Source organism: Nycticebus coucang, chromosome 9 (assembly GCF_027406575.1).
Source record: "Nycticebus coucang isolate mNycCou1 chromosome 9, mNycCou1.pri, whole genome shotgun sequence".
NCBI classification, from domain to species: domain Eukaryota; kingdom Metazoa; phylum Chordata; class Mammalia; order Primates; family Lorisidae; genus Nycticebus; species Nycticebus coucang.
This window is the reverse complement of record NC_069788.1, coordinates 75,157,822-75,167,660: the sequence shown is the minus strand read 5'-3', so window position 1 is coordinate 75,167,660 and position 9,839 is coordinate 75,157,822. Positions and strand designations below refer to the sequence as shown.

Genomic DNA, 9,839 nt, shown 5'->3' with positions numbered 1-9,839 from the left:
TTTCCGTACCTATTCTTGAACAAGACAGGGTTTCAGGAAGTTGTGTTCTTCATTAGACAAATTGTCCCCTGCCCCCTTCCCCTCATGCCTGCCCTCCCTTCTGAGCCTGCAAATGAGTTCTGCAGGCAATGGCCACCTTGCTCCATAGAAACAGGGGTTTCCCAGGGAATTTGGAGCAATGAGTTTTAAGGTGGGTCAAAATCCAAAGCTGCCTGTTGTGTAAGTGTGAATGCTGCATATTCATAGACCTGTTTATCATACTCATGACTTTAGAGACCACTCTGAGAATTTCCACTCAGTTCCTCCTGTTTCTGCTTTTGGGATTTGGTGATTACATTTGTTGATGAAGAAAAACAAAACAAAAGCCCCACAACTCCTGAAAATTAGAAAAATTCCCAGTGGAACATTCTATTAAGGAGAAGAGGAAGGGAAAAAACCCGTAAGATTTCACATCCCCACCAACCAGACACCACCATCAATTCCCAAAGGTGTTGAGAACAGCAAGAAAAACTACTCCTAGAGAAATTATGTAGAAATGCTCTGCTTCACCAAATACTACACAACTTAAATTAAACTGGAAAAAAAAGCTGGCTTTGAAAAGACACTATTAACATCTAAAATATCCATATCCTCCATGCATCACAAAAGTAGTAAATAAATTTGTGAACTAAAAAGGCAACCAAGAACCTGAAAAAGCAGCTGACAAACATTTGATGGCAGATGGATCTATGATCTCAGACGGTAAATTTCACATTATAGGAAGTTTCCTGGTGAATTTCTGTAAGCATGTTCACTCAAACATGCCAGTGACATTTGTTAAGATATACATCTAGGGCGGCACCTGTGGCTCAGTGAGTAGGGCGCCGGCCCCATATGCCGAGGGTGGCGCGTTCAAACCCAGCCTCGGCCAAACTGCAACAACAACAAAAAAAAAAAAATAGCCGGGCGTTGTAGCGGGCGCCTGTAGTCCCAGCTGCTCGGGAGGCTGAGGCAAGAGAATCGTGTAAGCCCAAGAGTTAGAGGTTGCTGTGAGCCGTGTGACGCCACGGCACTCTACCCGAGGGCGGTACAGTGAGACTCTGTCTCTACAAAAAAAAAAAAGATATACATCTAGACAACAAAATTAGCCAGTGGAAGAGTGTACTCTACTTGGCATCATGGGCATAACTGAGAGAGATGCATATAAATCCATTGCAACAATTAGAATAACACCCCATAGTGAACAAGGTCAAAGGGAAAGCCTATAATTTATTTATTTTTTCAAATCAACATCTCCACATAGTTTACAACACGTGCCAGGCACAGTGCTTACTGCTTTAGATGCATTATCTTATTTCTTTATGAAATAGATGCTATTGCCTTCCCCATTTCACTAATGATAAAACAGAAGTTTCAAAGATTAAGTAACTACCAAGTCCAGAGCCCAGGCTCTTAACCACCAGAGGAAATCCTCATGTTTCCTTTGAGCAGTTAATCAGCAGTTAATACACGCAACATCAGGCATTGAATCTTCACCCAAACCTCAGTCAAGATCCAAAAACAAACTCCCCAAATCTACCAAATTTTTCTATCATCTGTCAGACAGCTCTACATGCAACTCTGCTAAACCAGTTGCTAAAAATGCTATCTCAGTTGTGTGAGGTCAGCTTGTACAGTTTTTCTTTATCCATCTCAACATAATAAACATAAAACTCACTGGCTTCCTGGCTAGACATGAGAGGGAAGCAAGTTGTTCTGTGCAAAGAACATTAGAGTATTCATTTAACATGAGGAGGTTACATAAAATTTTATTTCTTTTTCCTTGCTTTAAAATGTTCTCTTAAGAAAAATACGATCAAATCAAAATACGTTTCTCTCAGATAATAAGTGTGTTTTGGGAAAGTGGTATATAAAACAGAATAATTTCTTAAATACACTGGGGAAACCATTGAGAAGAAGGTTATAATGAATTATTTTGCAATGTAAAGAATTCTTTTGTATAAATTTATTCATAATCCACCCTGTACCAAAACACAAATTTCAGGCAGCTTAGGAAGACACATATAATCCCAGATAAATAAATTTTGAAAACAAATAATGGTTTTGAAGCAAATGGAAAATAATGGCACAAAAGAGAAAGCCAGGGGTAAAATGAGTATAGAAAATTCGTGAAGGTCTAGGCACTTCACAGAGGTGGGCCCCAGCGTTAGCTGGGAGCGGTCTGGCATCCCCACACCTAGAGGGAAACATGATTAGCTATGCAATTATAGGCATCTGTACAACTTCAGAAAAATCAAACTCACAAAATGAGTTGCGTTCTTGAATGTTTCCCAAACCTCCTGACAGTTCTCAACTACTCTGCGGGAGGCTGCTCCCTCTCCTACACCCAAGTAGGGCAGGGTCAGTGTCATCCTCCATGGTCACAGTTGTTCTCAGGCATTTATTACTTGCAGTTTTGTCAAAGCTTCTACCTATCTTGTCATCTTTCAGCCTCATCCCTGAACAACACTGGCTTCTAGCTGTCAGTCTCCACGCATGTACACGGGCATCCTGGGTGACTGGGGAGCAGGCTGGATGCTCATGCGACACCTCCAGTTGTCTGTCTTCACTGCCATTAGCACCCCAAGGAATCCTTGTTACATTATTAGAATTAAATATAATCATGCATCACATGTTTTAGTGAAGGATGGACCACATTTACCACAGGAGTGTGATAAGATTATAATACCCTATTTTTTCTTTACCTTTTCTATGTTTAGGTATGTATAGATATGCAAATACTACTGTGTTCTAATTGCCTACAGTATTCATGCAGTGCTCAGTATAGTAACCTGTTGTACAGGTTTGTAGCCTAGGAGCAATAGGCCATACCATGTAGCGTAGGTGTGTTGTAGGCTATGTCATCCAGATCAGTGTAATAAACTCCGTGATAGTTATACAGTGATGAAATCACCTAAAATGCATTTCTCAGAATAGATCCCCATCATTAGGCAACACATGAGTATAACAAATTTAGCAAGTTTTCTGGATAAATTGTCTATACACAAAATTCCATTGTAGTTCACTATCCTGATAATAAATATTAATAGTTTGAACATGAAAAATAAAATTGAAGATACCATTTATTTTATCAAAAGGTATCAAGTATTTAGGAAGAAATATGACATTGTATACACTTTTTTTTTGGGTCGGGGTTGGGTTTGAACCCACCACCTCTGGTATATGGGGCCAGCGCCCTATTCCTCTGAGCCACAGGCACCACGCAGAAATGTGACATTGTATACAACTGCCCAAGTGAAATGAAAAACTTACAGCCACACAAAAACCTGCACATGAAAGTTTTTAGTGGCTTTTGTTCATAATTGCCAAAACCTGGAAACAATCTAAATTGTCTCTCAACTGGGGTGTAGATAAACAAAATGGGGTACATACAGGCCCTTGGTGAAATATTACTCAGCAATGTATAGGAATGAATTACTGACATATGCAAAAGCATAGATCAATCTCAAATGCACTGTAAGTTAAAGAAGCTGGACTCAAAAGGCTATATGTTCCATGATCCCATTTTTATGACATTCTGGAAAAGGTAACACTATAGAGACAGAAAACAAATCCACAATTGCCAGAGCAGAGATGAGAGGAAAGCATTATTGATGAGCAGGACAGGGAGATTGATAGGATTGTTCTATGTCTCGATTGTGGTGGTAGTTATAAAACAGAACACATTTGTCAAAACTCACAGGCCTATCCTACGAAACAGTAAGTTTTACTATCTGTACAGCATACCTTAATTTTTTAAATTTAAAGGATAAAAAAGAAATACTGGATACTACATGGAAATTGATTTCAAAATAACTCTCACTAATAGAGTTGTTTCAAAAGTAACTTTGGAACCATTCAAAATGACTATTTGTATATCCTACCCTACTACATATTCCTGTTTAAACAGAGATTCAAAATAAACAATGATAATACAGTGAGAAGACAAAGAAATAGAACTTAAATTATTTAAGTTCTCATCCTATGAGATTATTTGAAATTTTGATCAGTATTTAAAATTTTAAAACAAGACAAAAAGTCAAATTGTGAAGTTTTGGGGTTTGCTGAGTAAAAATTTTAGTTAATACATAACATATTTTAGAAAATTTGATTAATATCTTTAAAATTAAAATTGATTCTTCTCTTTAAATTATGAATTGTTCTAAAAATTAAGAATATATGGAGAAAATAAAGTATTATATCAGTAGTATAATTTGGTAGTTGCCTAAATTATGTCTCTTGCAGGCTGTTCAGCTTTATTAAAATTAACTGACAAGTAATAGGAAATTTTAAAAAAATTCTGTAACTATCTGCATATCTGTTGCTTAAAGTGAAAGAAAATTTTGAAATTAAAATTAATAAAAATATTCTTCAATTGATTATGAGAGAAGATAGATTGAAAAATCCAGCTATACTTTCAAACATGAATAATACCAAGAAAATCAACTTTTATAGTTATTGACAAATTTGCAGAAGTAAGTCTTAAAAACAAGAGTAAACAGGGAAAAGATAATCTTTTCAATAAATGAATCTAAGTTTACTAGATCTCCACATAGAAAAAGAAAAAAACTCACTCCTACTTCATACACAAAATCAATTTCAGGTAGATTGAGATCTACCTGAAATGTGACAAATAAAACAATGTAGATTTTGGAAATGTGATAAATACAACATATAGATTTTGGAAGATAATATAAGAGAATATCTTCATGACCTTGGATTAGAAATCAGTAAGTGTGAAGCAAAAGATATTCATTTGACTTTATTAAATTTAAATCCGTTCATCTAAAAATATTAAGTGAACAGAAACTGAGCCACTAAGAACTGATAAAGAACTTTCTAAAACCTGATAAAATCAAGTTGGCAAGAATTTCAAACAATGGGAGGTCTCAAACATGGTTGTAAGAAGATAAATTGATAAAAGTACTTTGAAAAACAATCTTGCATTATCTAATAAACATGGAAGTAATATATCCTATGGGGAGGAAATATTTCTGGCTATCACAGAATAATGACGTCAGCAAATTCTCTCCCCAGAAAACAAGTATAAAATTGAACAAAATTATTAAAAACAATAATTTTATGGCCCTGCAAATTTACCAAAGGCAAACAACAAATAGAGTTATTCAGTCATGAAAAATGGCAGGAACTTTAGAAAAAGAACAAGTAAGGGTCTGCAGACTTATTGCTAGGAGCAGCTCCAAAACCCTGCTGACTTGGTCAGCCAAGTAGTTTTATCAGATAATGAACAACAGTAGCAACAGTTTGCTGCCAACTATTGATGGGTTTAAAACAGCCATCAATGAACAGATGCTATACAGATATAAATATCTGCCCCCCCTCCCCGCCAGTACTGAGACACAAGACCAACCCCTCTTCTACCCCCGCCCCTCCTCAGACTATTCAGCATGAAGAAAAGGATGAAGGCCTCTATAATGGACCATTTCCAATTAATAAGTAAAAAGTATATTTTCTCCTCCTTATTTTCTTAATAAGTTTCTTTTCTCCAGCCGTTTTTATTGTGAAAAATACAGTATGTAATAATACATATATCATACAAAATACCTGGCAATTGACTGTTTAGATTGTCAGTAAGAGTTCCCATCAATAGTTGCTATTACTAGTTAACTTTGGGAAGAGTCAAAAGTTATATGGATTTTCTTTCTTTTTTTTTTATTAGTTATATGGATTTTCAACCAAATCCATATGTTGTATTTATCACATTTCCAAAATCTACGTTGTTTTATTTATCACATTTCAGGTAGACCTCAATCTACCTGAAATTGCTTTTGTGTATGAAGTAGGAGTGAGTTCTTTCTTTCTTTCTTTTTTTTTTTTTTTATCACATTTCAGGTAGCTCCCAACCAGCACCTCTGACCCCCATAGTTTTTAAGGTGTACCTGTAGTCATTCTCTGCGTTTATGTGATAATAAAAGTATACAAAAAAAAGGAAGAAAGGTAATGGATTTATATTTAAGCAAAGTTGTTATATTTTCCTGTAATTAAGTCAACATTAATCTGAAGCAGAATAGTAATAATTTAGATTGCATATTGTAACCACTAAAGTAACCTCTATGAAAATATTTGTAAAACACAGTTTAAAAGTCAACAGAAGTGATATAAAAGGGAATAGAAGAATAAAAATCTCCAAAATCCTCTTCTTCATAAAAACCATAAGAACATTGGCAAAACATGTCAAGATCAACTTTTTCAAAGCTCTGGAAATCAACCAAAGGCTTGAAACAATTTGGGAGCATTTATGCAAGAAAAACAGCTAAAGCTTGATAAGAAAAGTGAGCTTTCTGGTCTTATAAAATGTCTTCTTGCCACCCCCCCTCCTAAGCTCTATGGTACCCTTGAAAACCAAGAGTCCATAATCACAATGAGATCTATCAGCCTGGCAGTCTCTGGAAGGGCTGGAGCTCCTTCAAAACCACATTCCAGAAAAATTATCATTATTGGACTTGTCTGGTGGTTTCCTGGAAGATTTCACTTGTATTTTATTTGTCTATACTGAGAAATAATCTTTACCCCAGGGCCATTTGTTGGAAAAAACAAATAGTAACAATTAATTAGCATTGCAGTTACCTGAGACATTGAAAAAGAAAGAGAGACTTGAAAAGCTAGGCAATAAATTGTTGATGGAGGCTTTTAAAATCTCAAATAAATTACTAAGAATCTAGAAGGAGGGCTTTGCTCATACTCAGGGTTGTTAACATGTTTGGAAAAAACATGAGAAAGCCCTAATCTATCATCTCTGATTGATCTTGGGGCTTTACAAAGCATGAAGTGAAGACTAATGCAGAACTTTAAATTGCCTGAATGAGCATTGAGGCTCTCAGCAAACACGAGAGACTTACTGGTTTCAAGCATTTCAGAAAATCTTTAGCTAAAGATCTAGCTGGTTACCACTAAGCTAACCAGACAGACACTTTAGTGGCCACACATTATAAAGAATACAGGATTTACAGAATTTGTTCAGAGGATTTACAAAACAAACAAAAAGCAACAATAATTACACCACCACCAAAAAAAAAAAAAAAAAAAGCAACATCAAATGCTGGAGAAGGAGGGGAATCTGATTTCCAGAGTTACTGCATTATATTATTTATTATAATATGTCCATATTTCAAAAAAGAATTATAAGATATTCCCCAAAAAGAAGTATGGTTTATACATAGAAAGAAATAATAGGTCATAGAAACCATCTTTAAGGGAGCACAGATGTTGGACTTACTAAACAAAGACTTTAAATCAACTATTTTAAATATGTTCAAAGAGCTAAAGAAAACAATGTCTAAAGAACTAAAGAAATGTATGAGAATAATACCTCATGAAATAGAGAAAATACATAGATATGAACATTAAAAAGAAATACAAAAAATGCTGAAGTTTAAAAGTTCAATAGCTGAAATAAAAAATTCCCTAGAGGGGCTCAACAGCAGATTTGAGCAGGCAGAAGAAAGGCCATAGAACTCAAAAATAAGTCAATTGAGATCATCTACTCTGAGTAATAAAAAGAAAAAATAAATAAAGAAAGTGAACAGAGCCTCGGGTTCCTATGACACACTATCAAGCACACCAACATATGCTCAATATGCTCAAGAGAACAAGGACAGAAAAAGTCAGAAAACATATTAAAGAACTAATGGGTGAAAACTTTCCAAATCTGATGGAAAGCATTAGTACACATCTGAAAAGGTCAATATACACAAAGTAAGATAAACACAAAGAGAGCCACACATGGTCACATAATAACAAAATTTCTGAAAGATAAACTCAAGGAAAAGATCTTGTAAACAGCAAGAGAGACATGATTAATCATATTTAAGTCATCCTTTATGAGAGTAACATTTTGATTTCTTATTAGAAACCATGGAGAACAGAAATAAGTGGGGTGACATATTCAAAGTGCTGAAGAAAGAAAAAAGACTGTCTAAGAATTCTATATCCAGAAAAATTGTATTTAAGGAGAAATTAAGACATCACAAGATAAACAAAAGCTGAGTGACTTCATCACAAGCTGATCTGCTCAATAAAAAATTTGTCCTGAAATAAAATAGACTTTAATCTACATAAGGAGATAAAAAAAACACTGGTAAAAGTAACTACATAGGTAAACATAAGACAGTTTAAATATATTATTGTTTGTAATCCATATTATTTAAAAGACAATTGCATAATGCAGTAATTATAAATTTGTGGTGATGGGCATGTAAGGTGCAAAGAAGTAATTGTAATCTTGGTTCCACATTCCCTGCACAAAATGCCTATGCAGAAACTGTCCCTGCTACACAGCAGGAGATGCCCCATCCTCAAGCTGACACAGGGTCTGGAACAGAATCTGACAGCAATGATTAGTATCAGAGATGGAGGAACAAGATCTTACACAGGCAATCACATAACAAGTGCAGCTGGCAGCAGCAGCTGAAATTGATGAAGAACTAATCAGTAAAGTAAAACAGGATAAGAGTGAAAAGAAGGCACAAAAGGTTATGGCCAAACTGGGTCTTAGAAACGTTACAGGGGTTACTAGACTTACTATTCGGAAATCTAAGGATATCTTCTTTGTCATCCCCAAACAAGATGTCTATAATAGCCCAGCTTTGGATACCTACATAGTTTTTAAAGCCAAGATTGAGGATTTTCTCAGCAGGCACAGAAAGCAGGTGCTGAGAAAGGTTCAAGGTGAAGCTGTCTCAAACATTCAAGAAGACAGGGAGAATCCAATTGTACATGAGGAGAATGAGGAGGAGGGGGTTAATGAAACAGGTGTGGGAGTTAAGGACATAGAATTGGTTGTGTCAAAAGCAAATGTATTGAGAGTAAAGATAGCATGAGCCCTGAAGAACAACAGTAATGATATTGGAAATCCCATTATGGAACTAACAATGTAACCATCAAAAAATGAGGACTTTTTTTTTCTTTTTTTGATGCTTCAAATAAGTAACTTCAGCTTGATTTCAAATTTGTACTGTTTCTATCACTAATAAAGTTATAGCTTCTTGTTGGATTAAAGAAAGTAATTGTAGGATAATAGCAGCACGAAGGAAATGAGGAAAAGGCAAAATTCCAAGAAAGATAAAAACTTCTAAAACTGACTCAAGAAGAAGTAGAAAATCTGAATAAGCCCATAATTAGCAAAGAGATTAAATTAGCAATCAAAAATTTCTCACAACAAAATCTCAGAACCAGATGATTTTACTACTGAATCCTATCAAAAATTTCAAGAATAAATATTGTTTCTTCACAAACTCTTACAAAAAATAAAAGAAAGGAGAATACTTCCTAATTCATGCCATCAGACCAGTATTACTCTGATGCCAAAACAAAGTCATCAATCAAAAGGGGAGAAAACTACATATTAACATTTTTTATTGCCAGATCCAATGGCTCACACCTGTAATCCTAGCACTCTTGGAGACTGAGGTGGGAGGGATTACTTGAGCTCAGGAGTTTAACACAGCCTGAGCAAGAGGGATGCCCCATTTCTATGGGGAAAAAATAGAAAAACTACCTGGGTATGGTAGCATGTACCCATAGTTTTAGTTTTAGGGGACTGAGTCAAGAGGATTGCTTGAGCCCAGCAGGGCAAGGTTGCAGTGAGCTATGATCACACTACTGCACTCTAGGCAGGGCGACAGTGAGACTCTGTCTCAAAAACATACATATTTATTATAAATATATATAAAACTTCTTAATCAAATACTAGCATACTGAATCCAATAATATTTAAAAGATTGTAGACAAAACCAAGTGGGATTTATCCTAGGAATACAATATTGATTCAATAAAATCAAATCATAAATAAGCCATATTAA

The 9,839-nt window shown here is 35.2% G+C and overlaps 1 pseudogene; it reads left to right on the top strand.

Moving 5' to 3' along the window:
* Window positions 1-5,157: 5,157 nt before the first annotated feature.
* Window positions 5,158-8,915, top strand: LOC128594746 (nascent polypeptide-associated complex subunit alpha-like; annotated as a pseudogene).
* The last annotated feature ends 924 nt before the right edge of the window (window positions 8,916-9,839 follow it).